Source organism: Macrobrachium nipponense, chromosome 27 (genome assembly GCF_015104395.2).
Source record: "Macrobrachium nipponense isolate FS-2020 chromosome 27, ASM1510439v2, whole genome shotgun sequence".
Taxonomy (NCBI): Eukaryota; Metazoa; Arthropoda; class Malacostraca; order Decapoda; family Palaemonidae; genus Macrobrachium; species Macrobrachium nipponense.
The window spans coordinates 16,335,286-16,350,726 of NC_087216.1; the positions used below are offsets into that span (position 1 = coordinate 16,335,286).

The window sequence follows — 15,441 nt, forward strand, 5'->3', positions numbered from 1 at the left end:
TCTCTCTCTCTCTCTCTCTCTCTCTCTCTCTCGGATAAAAATAAGAATATGATATCAATATATATGAGAAATAAAAGAAAGCAGAGGAAAATGAATCACACCACACACACACTTACTCTCTCTCTCTCTCTCTCTCTCTCTCTCTCTCTCTCTCTCTTTCTCTTCTAGAATTAAGAAAATATGTAGTGATATCGATACACATTGGCCATAAAAGAAAGCAGTGGAAAATGAAACCACTCATTTATCTCTCTCCCTCTCTCTTTCTTGAATTAAAGAAAATATGCAAAGTTATATCGATACATATAAGAAATAAAAGAATGCAAAAAAAAAAATAAATTACACCTCTTATGAACGACCGAAATACGTTTATCCACAGATGTTAAATGTTATATAGTATATATATAATATATATATATATATATATATATATTATATTATATATATATATATATATATAGGTAGTGGATACATACATACATACATACACAGGCAAAATAACAAACGAAGCCACCCGTGCGAAAACAAACAGTTGCTGCGTTGAGCAGTCCCACATCTATCGCTGCAATTAATACATAGAAACCTAATCTCTTCGACATCAAATATCAAACATGGACATCTTATCACGAAAAAAAAAAAAAACTATGTATAAGCAATATTCACTGGCTCCGTATCCATGTAAAATCAGCAATACTTCAGGAAAAGCAGAAGCAGGCATGACTTTCAAACTTTTATTTATTTATTTATTTATTTATTTTTTTTTATCAGCCTCCGAATCGATAGTGTCCCTTTCCCCGACTGTGACACCTCCCTCCCCCCCTCCTCGCCCGCCGACTCCACACGCAAGCCTACTGGAAGGTTACTGGAACAGCTCGTGTGATATTCAGGAGGAATTCCGCTATAACCTTTCGGTATCTCATGAAGCTGTGATGATGTCCTCTCTCTCTCTCTCTCTCTCTCTCTCTCTCTCTCTCTCTCTCCGTCGCCGGGAGTACTATACTACTACTATTCCCCCAAATTCCTGATCCTGGACCCACTTACCTAATGATGCTTCAGCCTCTCTCTCTCTCTCTCTCTCTCTCTCTCTCTCTCTCTCTCTCTCTCTCTCTCTCTCTCTCTCTCTCTCTCTCTCCACCGCTTGGAACAGAGTACTGTACTATTAACAGATTTCCAAGTGCCAATTAAGGACTATTTAGCCCAACAGATTTCCCAGTGCCAATCATTAGGGAATAATCAGCCTAACAGAGATCCCAGAGCCAATTGAGGAATAATCAGCCTAACAGATTTCCCAGTGCCAGTTATTAAGGAATAAGCAGCCTAACAGATATCCCAGTGCCAATTATTAGGAATATTCAGCCTATAAGATTTCTCAGTGCTAATTAATAAGGAATAATCAGCCTAACAGATTTCCCAGTGTCAGTTAAGGAATAATAAGCCTAAAAGATTTCCCAGTGCCAATTAAGGAATAATCAGCCAAACAGAATTCCCAGCGCCAATTAATAAGGAATACTCAGCCGAACATATATCCCAGTGCCAATTATTGAGGAATATTCAACGTAACAGATTTCCTAGTGCCAATTAAGGAATAATCAACCTAACAGATTTACTAGTGCCAATTAAGGAATATTCAACCTAACAGATTTCCCATCAGAACTTAAACAGCTCGGAATGCCGAGGAAATGACAAGACCATCCCAAAATCGTCCTAAATTTAATACGAAGAAAGGTTGACGAAAGGTACCACGTAACTCTCCGCGAGCGTAGGTGGTTCGCTGACATATACACAAGGAGGAAGAGATGGTGAGATTATATTACTATATATATATGCTGGGACATTTCTGTCAGCCGAGCCGTTTCTGGGAAGGCTCGCAAGTATTGCTTCCAGGAAGACGCGAGGATGAGTCAAGGTTTTAGCGTCTCTGATTAAATAGTTATCTACCGACTTCGCGTGTATTCATCCTATAATAGACCGGCTTATTCCTTTTAGAATAGTCCGTTGTTATTATTATTATTATTATTATTATTATTATTATTATTATTATTATTATTATTCAGAATGAACAACTATAAATACAGAAGAAGACTAAAGACCTGTAAATATTATTAAAGAATATCGAAATTTGGTAAGGAGCACAGCCTGCTTCAAATTAACTTGTAAAGAAGGAGTACACAAACTCGAGAGCTCGTCTGTGAAAAAAGGTAGAGAAGAGGAACTTGAATAATCTGTACACGAATATTCATATGCAATAAGAGCCAGAAACACTAGAGCAGTGAGGCCTAAGTTTATACATTTATTTTGAAGCGTGAAAAAAAAATATCATCTGAAAGCTGGAAAGGTTATTGTTCTATATATAACACCACAGACGTCCCTTCTCTCTCTCTCTCTCTCTCTCTCTCTCTTAAAGCAATAGGGTGAGAAATTATAAGTATGTCACTGATCTGGTGGTATTTCTTAACCGTCTATCCAATAATAACGAAGGCTTCAATGGATATATACACTATGTGTATATGTATATATATTTACAATACACACACATAACCAGATTATTCATGTATTAAATGATGCATGTAGGAAGCCGAATACCGCCTCACCTTTCACTCATAGATGATAATTTGATTTTTATGAATAGCAACGTAGAATTGTTCCACTAAGAAATGAATTTCTCTTGACATTTCTTTTTAAAAATTTTCAATGACCCAACATTTCTTTTTAAAGTTTTCAGTGACCCAACATTTCTTTTTAAAATTTTCAGTGACACAACATTTCTTTTTAAAATTTTCAATGACCCAACGTGCTTGCTGGCGCGGAAGACACCTTCGTATTTTCATTCGTACACCTGAATTGATGTAGAATTACGATATAAGAGGAGAAGAACGATTATATCATCACGTCTAGCTGAATGAATGGGAAAAGATCAAATGACAAACACCCTGAGATCGACATCCTTTACATAATCACGTAATGCAACTTTTGTTGATCGAAGAGGATTATCTGACGGGAGGCTGAAATAATTTAACAGCGGCTTCAATTGCCAGCAACACACTGCAATTGCACTACTCTCCAGGCGTCAAGTTGAGTGAAAGAATATCAGTTATTAATCATAACCGCTTGGCATCTTACACAGAGCAACGTGTAAGCGGAAAAATGTGTAAAAGCAAAAAAAAGACGACCTCCAGCTCACTAAGAGCACATGCTAAAATCTACGCTCAAATAGTGCGTTGTTTCACCAACGAAAATTAAAATGAATACGCTATATTTTATTAGAAATAATTGTTTTGTACTGTTTAAAATGCATGTTATTTGTTTTATCTTTATTTTTATTCCAATGAATAAATCATAAATATCGTATCCTAAAATTCCTGTATCTTCAACTCAACGCAAAACAACTTTTTCAGACCTTTTTAGGCTTTTCCATAGACCTTTCCTACCCCCGCAACAACAGCAACAACAACAACAACAACAACAACATAGTAATTTGTAGGCTTACTCCCCAAGTTAGTGAAAATACGTTCAAGGAATAAAGTAAGCAGCAAGGATCGTAACTTTGATTTAACTGGAGTATTGAATAACTATTTGCATTTAATGGTTGTTTTCTTAATGATGTTAACATTTTTAAATCGCCCTTATCTATTTGCTATTTTCTGTTTTTTTCCTCTAAGCAAACTGTTATGCCTACGGTGTGCCTTGGTCGGCACACTACGTGCGTTACAATCGACCTCCCAAATTGCTTATCATTTACTCATTCATAATCTAATTCTCAAATTACTTACAATATCCTCACTTATAATCTTCCTCCCAAATTATTTACCAGTCCTCACTTACAACATATTTCTAGATTATGTATAATTTCCTTACTTATAATCTACCTCCCAAATTATATATCATATCCTCACTTACAATCTACCTGCCAAATTATATACCATTTCATCACATATAATCTAATTCCCCGATTATTTATCATCTCCTCACTCATAACCTACCGCTCAAATTATTTATCACATATCCTCACTTATAGAGTACCTCCCAAATTATTTATCATATCCTCACTTATGATGTACCTCTCAAATTATTTATCATATCCTCACTTATAATGTACCTCTCAAATTATTTATCATATCCTCACTTATAATGTAACTCTCAAATTATTTATCCTGTCCTCACTTATAATGTACCTCTCAAACTATTTATCATAGCCCACTTATAATATACCTCTCAAATTATATATCATATCCTCACTTACAATTTACCTTCCTAATTATTTCCCATATCCTCACTCATAACTCCTTCCTCATTCCAGTGACGCTCCAGGGCCCGACCTACTTCAACGGCTTCATGATCCAGGCGAGGAAGATCACGGGTAACACCGAGATCGTCGGCAGGTTCATGACGGTGCCCAGTCGAGGGGAGTTCCTCACGTGCCCGAAGGGCAAGCAGAACGAGAACACCGTCGTCAGCGAGGCGGCGCCCGTGAGGATGGCCAACCTGACCTTCACTTGGATGGCTCCTGAGAGTAACGTTGGCACTATTGAGTTCGTGTGAGTACTTCTTGGCAGGTGACATTATTATTATTATTATTATTATTATTATTATTATTATTATTATTATTATTATTATTATTATTGCTACAACAACGCCGTTCAGTTTAAAATACTCCATTTCTGTTCCGATGGTGTCCTTTTCTTCTTTTGGAAGGCTAAAGATTATTATTATTATTATTATTTTATTATTATTATTATTATTATTATTATTATTATTATTATTATTATTATTATCTCCAACAGAGCCAGCATCCTCATGAGCGAGGGAATGGAGTACAAGACTTACAAATCCAACAGGCTTCGCTTAAGTCTGTACCGTAAGTATAACAAAGTACAAACTTTATAGGTAGAAGATTTGATGGTATTAGATTTTACGATAAATGATATATGGTTTAAAGATATATAGCTGCCAATACGTAATGATAGAAGGTGAGTTTCACCCTGACTTTACAAGTCACCTCCAGTTAATTGGATGACTTGCTAATCAGGATTAAAAGTTTTTATTTTTACAATGTAAACCTACAGTGGGTATAGAGGCATACTGTATGTGTATTTTTATGCATACTTTGCTTTTTGGTGAAACAACTGGACCTGCAGCAACAAAAATGATGATAAAAGTGACAGTTGTAAAATGAAACTTAGACCCTCAGTAAACATATAAATAAATAAATAATTCTGGCAGACTCAGAAATATCTCCAATAAGGTGACTTCTCATCTTCAAATTGTAGGTTTCAAGATATCTTATAACAATGAAAAGAAAATTATAAAACGCATGAACTGAAGAGTAACATTGTGTTTCTGAATCCGATGCGACACTTTGGTTTGCCATCTGTTTAATCTGTGCCTGGCAAAACTAGAAACTAGAAAAGAGATTCTTAGCCTGTAGTTCTGACAGGAAAAGCCATATCAGAATGTAACTCTGATTTGCCATCTGTTTAGTCTGTCTGTCAGAACTGAACTGTCAAAACTAACAAGAACAGCCACATCAGAAAGCAAATTTAACAGATTTCTCACTTGTGCACAGGAAACAGGTATCCACGAAGGATACGGGTTTAATTTCTAGATGTACCTGATTGTATTATTACCTGTAAAAATAAAATCTAGAATCACGAATACTACAAATTTAATGACTATATATACACGCACTCGCCGTGAGCCGAGGCAGAGGTAATAGACAATAATAATTTTTAAAGTAATTACGTGATTTAAAAACAGGTTTGACAACCGGTGTTATATTGTTAATATTTCGTTCACGAAACTTTTTTAATTTTAATGACAAAAAACTAATATATATATATATATATTATATATATATATATATATATATATATATATATATAATATATATATATATATATATATATATTAGTTTTTTGTCATTAAAATTAAAAAGGTTTCGTGAACGAAATATTAACAATATAACTCCGGTTGTCAAACCAGTTTTTTTTAAATCACGTAAAAATTACTTTACAAATCATTATTAAGTCTATTACCTTTGCCTCGGCTCACGGCGAGTGTGTGTATATATAGTAATTAAATTTGCATTATATATATATATATATATATATATATATATATATATATATATATATATATATATATATAGTATATAGAAGGACGGATGGTGGCAATCAATAGCCATTAAAAAGACTCAATTCTAGTTCAAATAATTACAAGAAAGAACATTAATCGTAATTTATTACTCTTACAGCGTGTTTCGACGAAAGACTGCGCTGTGGCCAAGAGCTTCTTCCGGCATTGTATGCCTGACAGCGGGAGGGAATGCCCCGCTCACAAAACTCGCTACATGGACCTCCGTCGAATACTTGAACTCGAACACAAAGGCGAAGTTTACCCTCGGAGGCTATATTGTGGACCAATCAGTAAGTCTCGGTTTTTATGTATATTTATTTTGCTTTAGTAACCCCACTAGTGGGTTGAGATAGACGATGACAACGATACTTTGAAATATATATATATATATATATATATATATATATGATATATTAAATGTATATCTATCTATCTATCTATCTATCTATCTATCTATTTATCTATCTATCTATCTATCTAATCCATGTATATCTATATATCTATCTATCTATAAATTATGAATGTGCTACTCATATCCTCGCTATCATTTACATTACGATATATATATATATATATATATATATATATATATATATATATATATATAGATAGATGATAGATAGAATAGATAGATATACATACATTGTATATAATATATACATAATGTATGTATAACTCTATCTATTCCTATCTCTATATATTATATATATATTATAAATCATATATAATGATATATACATATATATATATATATATATATATATATATATATATATATATATATTCCTAATGTAAATGATGGCGAGGATATGAGTAACACATTCATAATTTATCATTTAGTTGAAATAGTTACGAAGTTTTGGCCTTAAATAGTTACATATATGCGGAATCTTCTATGAATAAAAATATTACTTCAAACGCAAACAAACAAACACACACACGCATACATACCAACACGATGGGTTAAGTATGAGGCCAGCAACCTCATCCCAAGAGCATTGCTGAGTATCGGAAAGTTAAGACCTCCAGGAGACTTATAAAAAATTGTATACGTAAATATTTATGTACCGTGACATTTTCTAGGCTTCTCTGACATACAACCACCGATCAAAAGATTTTCGTAGATAGATTCTTCCTAGAAAGATCTAGTGGTGGTGGAGGAGATTACCCAGAATACCTCCTAACCCCCCCCCCCCAACACCCCGGCCTGGGCCCCCCTTTCCACCATCCACCGTATCGAGTGGCTGGAAGACATGCTGTCACTTCAAGTACAACCGAATTTCAAGGTTTCAAATGTCAGGTTTGGTAATGGCCCTCTGGTGGCGTTGAATTTTAAGTTGAATGTTGTTTTTGCCCCTAATTTGGCCCTTCACGAGAGAGAGAGAGAGAGAGAGAGAAGAGGAGATAGAGAGAGAGAGAGAGAGAGAGAGAGAGACGTTTATGTTTGACATATTCTTCGGAACCTTGAATTTCAAGTCAATGGCTCTTATAGGCTTGTTCTATATGAATAGGGCCCATCTTCCTCTTCTTCTTAATTAACAATAATAATAATTAATAATAATAATCTAAAGAAAACTCAAAACCATATGAGTCAATAAAATGGGAAAGTAAGTCCACAGTCGTATGCCTGCTTGATTTTGTCATTTAAATACATACAGCATCGAAAGCTTTCTGCTGTATACATTTTAAATAAAATTAAAGACGAACGTAGCAATGGCCCTCATCTTCCTCTATCATAATCTTCTTCTTCCATCTCCTTGCAGGAATACATCGCCATCGGCTTCAGCAACGACGCCACGACGCTGAGCAATGCCGACATCACCATCTGTTACAGAACGGCCCAAAATCAGGTCGGGATCGAGCACTACCTGCTGGAGAATCTCGACTACCCACCCGATCTGCACCTGGGGGTTAGTTTTAGGGTGTCTCTAGGTTGAGGAAGCTGTGTTTTGATAGGCACGTGCGAATGTTATAAAAATTTCTGACTCACGTCGAGATCGAACAGTTTAAAGACCTGCGTTCGATCCTAATGTGTCAGAGATTGATTTCTGTACCATACGTGGTTGTTTGTTGATTATTTTGACTTTTTATATATATATATATATATATATATATATATATATATATATATAGATATATATATATATGGTTTATATATATATATATCTATATATATATATATGATATATATAAATATATATATATATATATATATATACTATATAGATATAGATAGATAGTATATACTATATATATATATATATATATATAGATATATATATATATATACTATACCTAGTATATATATATACACTTATATCAAATAGTAGAAATTAAATTATAAAAAAAACACATATGGAACAGAAATCTTAGTATGTTTTTTTTGGGCTTTAGGTAAAAAAAAAAAAAAAAAAACTTCAAATGACGAAAAACCACATTTAATTCCGTGTACGTTCCTAGCATTAAATCTCAGCTTTACGAAACAATTTTATAGTAATTTGTCAGTTTTATTTTACTTTTTTACCGTGATTTCGGTCACAGTTTCACTATTTGCTCGACCTTTTCGCTGTTTTTTAACGGATAAGATTCCCATCTCGAATTCTGGCCACGACTTCAGAGAGCACAAACTTGAGGCTCAATTCTTGCATGAAACTTTTGCGCAGCTGAGGTCGGAAATGGCACTGACATTTTCTTCTGTTGCGAATTTCATTTTGATCCTTTGAGACTCAATGATAATTTTTTAAAGAAAGAGCGGGAGGAGAAAATCTGTAAAAAATACGAAATGGACGAAAAGGGTAAAACTGGCAGAATAAACCAAATGTTGAAAAAGGAAAATTAAAACTGAGGGACACTTGAAGAAAAGTAAGTCTCTATACACAGAAACCGAAGAGATAAAAATATAGAATATTATTTAAAAATGTAACGGCTACTCATCCTGTAAATAAAAGTATGCCCTTTTGTTTAAAAATATAACCCATCTCCCCACTCGAAAAAGTGCTGTATATTCTAATTAGCAACCATTTACAGAAAACAGCTTCCAAATACTCGATTTCATACCGACCAAATTCCCCGTTTCAACCCTTTCAATTTTGTCTCACGATTTTCTGAAAAGTGGACCTCGAGTTTTATTCAAGACAATGGCAGTCTCCGTCTAATGCCATTGCTATTATCTCCTGAATAATGAACTCTCGCTTCAGTAAACTGAAATTGCTTCACAATTCTCTGTATACTGAACGAAAGAAAGACAAATTAATGAAAAACTAAAAGAGGATAACTGGTCTTAGATTATCTTCGTAAGTCCCCCAGTCAGGGCAGACTGTAACCTTTCCATAACATTTATTTCTCTTCGTTACCCTTTATTTATGGCTAAGAATATCTGCCTTTGCTCGACTGGAAGGTCGACTTGAAGATCTGGGTCAGTTGTCTACAAAGGCTTTCGTCAGCTGTGACTGTCATCACGCAAAAGGGTACATGTGGGTAAAAATTAAGAAAATCTAATCCATTCTCCAAGACATGAAATTCGCTCAGTCTGTTTTCATAAATTCTTTGCCATCTCTTTCCTGTTTAACCCCTACTCCTCATTTCAATTCCTTGTGAATTTTATCTATTAAGAATAGGCTAGCCTGGGACCATGGACTGCCTGATACAGTGCGGTCTCAGCAGCCCTGTCTTGGTGTCGCAGTGACCTTCAATGAAGACAGTCATTCTGTCCACAGGTGGAAAGCATTACATCAGGTGATACATTGCCCTACTCTAGCTTAATCCTACAATATAAAATGAACGTGGAAGTAAAATGACTGGGCCCCAGACGCTAAAGACATGTCCAAAAACTTACGAGACAGACGATGAGCAAATTTCATGAATTGGGAACGGATTAATTCTTAATTTTGTACTCAAATGTACCCTTCCACTAGGTACACGACCGTCCCTGCTAGCAAAGATCTCTATAGAGAGTGAGTCGAGGGCAACTGACCCAGATCTTCGAGTTGAACAATGACAGATATATTTAGCTATGAATAAAGGTTAACGAAGGGGAATAAATGCTATGGGAAGGTTACAGGATGCTTTGACTGTCGACTTCTCAGACGTCTGTTTGACCCAGATTAGTATCGTTATAATTCCTTCTTGTCACAGTTCTTTTATCGTTTACAACTATAAAAATGAACGTGGGAGTTTTATGAAAAAATGGCTCTAGTTTATATAAGGGGAATTTCTACTAACATGGGGCACTGGGAAAAAGGCTCCTTCTGCAGGAACAACCATACTCTCTCTAGAGTAGTGTTGGACGGAAGGCGAGGGGTATATATTAAAAATGCTATGAATGATAACTATTAGTAAGTCCACAGTTCGTAATATTTTAAAGCCGTAGATGTTCACAGACAACGCTCCTTTGCCTACAAACGTCTCCTGGCATTTCTGACAGTACGCTGACATTTGCAAAAGTAAGTCATCTCGTTCCGTCATTTAGACGACCACACAAGAGGTTTCTTGTAAGAAATTTGTGTTGTGGAATGGAATATAGAATGTAGGCAAAAGGCCAAGCCCTGGGACCTATGAGGTCATTTTGAGTTGAAACGGAAATTGGGGGTAGAAAGGCTGAAAGATGTAACAGGAGGAAAACCTCAAAGCAGTTGCGCTACGAGAAAAATTTCAAGCGAGGTTGGATAGGCAGATGGAGGAAAGCGAATATGAATGGAGGTACAGTTAAATGAATGAAACGGAGGGTTCAGCTAGGGACCAAAGGAACACTGCGATGACTTAGCTGCTCATGTTGCGAGGAAATGTATAAAAATGTCAGTTTTAACGTATCTGTTATGCATACGTCTCAGTCTCCATCTCTTTCGGCACGACCCCACTACAAAAGATACCCTTTTTTTGTAGAGGCTTTCACCACCCGGTCATCTCTTGATAATAGCCGTGTGGAAACCCGGCCACGGTTCGAATCCTGGCCGTCAGAGGAGCACTTATTAATTATTATTCACTCTAGGCGTAAGATATTACCAAGTGTGTTATGAATTTGATAACTTACCTTGAAAATTTCTGGCTTAATAATATATATTTTAGATAGGAATATTAATATATAATATTATATAGAATATATAATATAGCATCAAATCATTACGATAAAATACCTAATAATATTATCCAATATAGGCACAAACAAAAACATTATCTATAAAATATATATATTATACATATATATCTTATGTATATATAATATATACAAGCATGCATTGTATATATATGTTATATGTATATATATATATTATAATATATATATTCTCTATATAGTATATATGATATATATGTTTTTTATGTTTATATATTAAAATTTATTTTATATATATATATAAGATATATATATACATACATACAAATAACAATTATATATATATATATATAATATATATATATATATGTGTGTGTGTGTGTGTGTGTGTGTATATATATAATATAGCATAAAAACATACATAAAAATAGTATATTTATACATATAGGCAAAACACACCATATATATATATTATACGTATATTAATATATATATAAATATATATAAATATATAATATATATATATATGTATAATATATATGTATATGTATGTGTATATATATATATATATACTTATATATAACAAATATTATATATATATATTATATATATACATATATATATATATATATATATATATAAATATATATATTTTATATAAAGGCCCTGTATCTCTTTCCTCCTAATTCATCTTCTTTAGATATTTGGATTGGTGTTAAGACTCCACACCGCCATTAAGGATGACCTTTTCGTTTAATCTCTCCGACCGAGAGCCTCTGAATGCCTCTGTGTAATTCAGCGGAATTAAATTCGTAACAAGTGTTACTCTAAATGGCATTTTTAAATAGCATTTTTAGGCTTGTATCTTACCCAGGTATTCGAGGTCCACCCACTGAAAATATAAATTGAAACATATTCTTTTACGAATAATTGTTTTGTTTTGTTTGTGTGTATGGTGTTTTTACGTTGCATGGAACCAGTGGTTATTACGAATAATGAAAGCTTGAAATAAACACTTTTGCGTTTTTGTAAACTGCACTAGACAGTACCGGCTTTTGACCCTTTTTATGTGAGGCGGTGCACACACATGTATGTATATATAGTATATATACATATGAGTCATATCACATTACCGTGATTCATATATATACATCGAGCTACAAATGTCCTTTAATATCTAATTCGCTCTACCTCGGAATTAATATACTTTCATATATGTTTAACCGAAGGGGAATTTCTTGGTCGATAAGAGATTTGTCGGCTCTTATCGACTAAAAAATTCCCCTTCGGTTAAACATATATGAAAATATATTAATTCCGAGGTAGAGCAAATTAGATATTAAAGGACATTTGTAGCTCGATGTACATATACATATGTATACATACCGCCACACAAAATCAGCGTGAAATTAATAATATATCAAAATCCGGATATCAAGTCCTTTTATAATCCCAATCTCCAATGAAACTATATCGATTTACCTCCTCCATTCCTGTCGCCCTACTTCAGAAACGTCTCGTGGATTCGAGCAATTCTATCGATAAAAGAAAAAAAAACTTTCAATAAATGTCAGTTATAAGGACACGTCACTCACAGGTCTTTCAATTTTTTTTTCTTCTTCTTTCTTTTAGAACGATTTTTCGCGACTATACCCTTGACAGTCGAAACTTCCCGAAGAAGACAAAAGCTGAAAGGTATTTAAACATCTCGGCCCGTCGTTTTCTTCCTTCAGATGCTCGGTTTCGTCTTGCCATCAGCCAACTGTCTTCATTCTTTCTCTAATGTTACTCCGGGTTTTATTTTGACACAACGTGCAGCGTCAAATTTCTCTTTTGTAGACCTGTTTCCTTTATGACATTTCATACTTTTTCTTTTTACTTTTTTATTTCATTTTAATTACTAGGGGTGGGAGGGTGGAGACTGTTTGTAAATGTAAATGTCCACAGCGGTGGATCCAATATCTATGAGACTTCTATTGGTATTAACCCGGTATGTACACGTCTACGCATCACGTGACCTCCGAGGTACTAGAAGTAAAAATAGACATACGAAGCGTACAGCCCATTTCTATTGCATTATTTAATAAGGTATAAAAAGCCTCTCAACATGAGACAAAATCTGTTAGGCTATACTATGCTTAGAAATGACTAGTTCTTCACTGTTAAGCCAACTTCTATCCCTGAAATAGCACCGGGTCCAGCCAGCCAGTATGGAAATAAAACACGCTATTAGTTAAGGTACTTAAAAGCCAACTAGGAAATCGTGTAACATATTCCAACCCAACAGGTCCTGAAACTCGACTCCTCCGACGTGGACGAAGGTCACGTGTGGTGCAGCTTCACGAGGTCCCTGACTGGGAAAACGAACGATCTGTTGGACTTGTCGAAGCCGTCTTATTACTTCTACTTTTGGGGAGTGCGGAACGGTACACGTAAGTAGATAACTAGACTCACAATTCGATCTTTCTTTCTTTCATTTTTATTGAGTTCTTGTGTTGGTGAAGAATGCTATGAGAATTCCAGTGCACAATTCTTAAGGTGAAGAATACTATGAGAATTCCAGTACACAATTCTTAAAGACAGTTAATTTCCGATTTGAGTTTCAATTCTATAAGAATATTATTCAGTATTTTGTTGAAAATTCAGAGTCGGTAGCAGTCTGTTTATACTTGGCCACTGTCTATTTGCCGTAAGTCTATAATCACCCACCCACCCCCCAAAAACAAACAGGAAATTTTGCTTTCTATAATCACCCCCCCCCCAAAAAATACAGGAAATTTCAGCATTCATGATCACCCCCAGCCCCCCAAAAACAGGAAATTTGGCAATCTATACTCACCCCCTAAACAAACAGGAAATTCAGCATTCTATAATCACCCCGCCTCAAAAACCAGGAAATTTGGTATTCTATAATCACCCCCGCCCCCCCAAAACAGGAAATTTTAGCATTCTATAATCACCCCCGCACCACCAACACAGGAAATTTAGCATTCTCTAATCACCCCGCCCGTCCCAAAACAGGATATTTAGCATTCTATAATCACCACCCCCCAAAAAAAACCAACAGGAAATTTAGCATTCTATAATCGGCCCCCTCCCAAAACAGGAAATTTAGCATTAACTGATAATGCCTCCAAAGTTTCCTATGATATATGTAGTTTGATGCAATACTGTGATCTGTCAACAAATATATAAACATATGCCAAACTGACACTTCGTTATTTATAACATAAAAACGATTTGAAAAAATAAGCTTTCTTCTGCTGAACATTCGTATATATCTTCAGTGGGACCGTTAAACACGCGCACTTATTTACAATTACCTTCCAGAAATATACATTCCCTCGCCTTACAACCTGAGAAGGTCGCAGAAGATGCTGACACTCGAAGACCAACCCTTCAACGAGCTCTCCTACAGCGGGGCCCCTCACTCCCACTCGCCATTCTCCATAGTCGCCGCTGTAATCATTTTCTTCTGCGTCCATTTTCTATGGTGAAAGTATGCTGGCGTGCGAGGGAGGTCTCTGCTAAGCAAGATAATCATAATTTTTGTTGACGTCATTCTGGTCGGTTATTTCGCGTTCATGATGCACGTGTATTTTCGTGGAGAGTGACCAAGGCGCGCGAATGTTGATCTTAGTCGAAATATAACTATTTAATGATAAGTATGCACTTAAGTTTCGTTTCGTCTGCTGCTTAATTAACCAGCTCTATAGGTTACTATATAGCTGCATTTTGGGGGTGATCTTACGTAAATGTTGAATTTTTTTTCTTATAACACGAAATTCGATAACAAAACAAACGAAAAAGTAATATTATGTAAGAAATGCGAAGATTTAAGACAATTCGTAAAAATAAAATCTTTTAAATTTAAGAAATGCGAAGATTTAAGATAATTCTTGAAGATAAAAATGTTCACAAATATAGTAAGAAATGCACAGATTTAAGGTAATTCATGAAAATAACATTAATTAGATATGCGGAATGGGGAATTTCACCACTGCAAAAGAAAAGAAGAAGAAAAAAGAAAAAACCCAATGAACGTTACTTTTATTTGGATTGTAAGGCTGTTTTTGGGTAACGAAATTATAGCAGTTACTAATATAATATATATATATATATATATATATATATATATAATATATACACAAACAAATATATACGTATGGAGGGAGGGGTTACAGCAGGGTAGGCAAAAATCATGACCAAATGACAGTAGAAAAGTGACCATTTGAATGTAAGCTCAAAGGTCTGTGGTTACA

At 34.7% G+C, this 15,441-nt stretch overlaps 1 pseudogene; it reads left to right on the forward strand.

Annotated features, from left to right (window-relative positions):
* LOC135200547 (uncharacterized) overlaps positions 1-15,207 on the forward strand; it is a 41,658-nt pseudogene extending 26,451 nt beyond the window's left edge.
* The last annotated feature ends 234 nt before the right edge of the window (positions 15,208-15,441 follow it).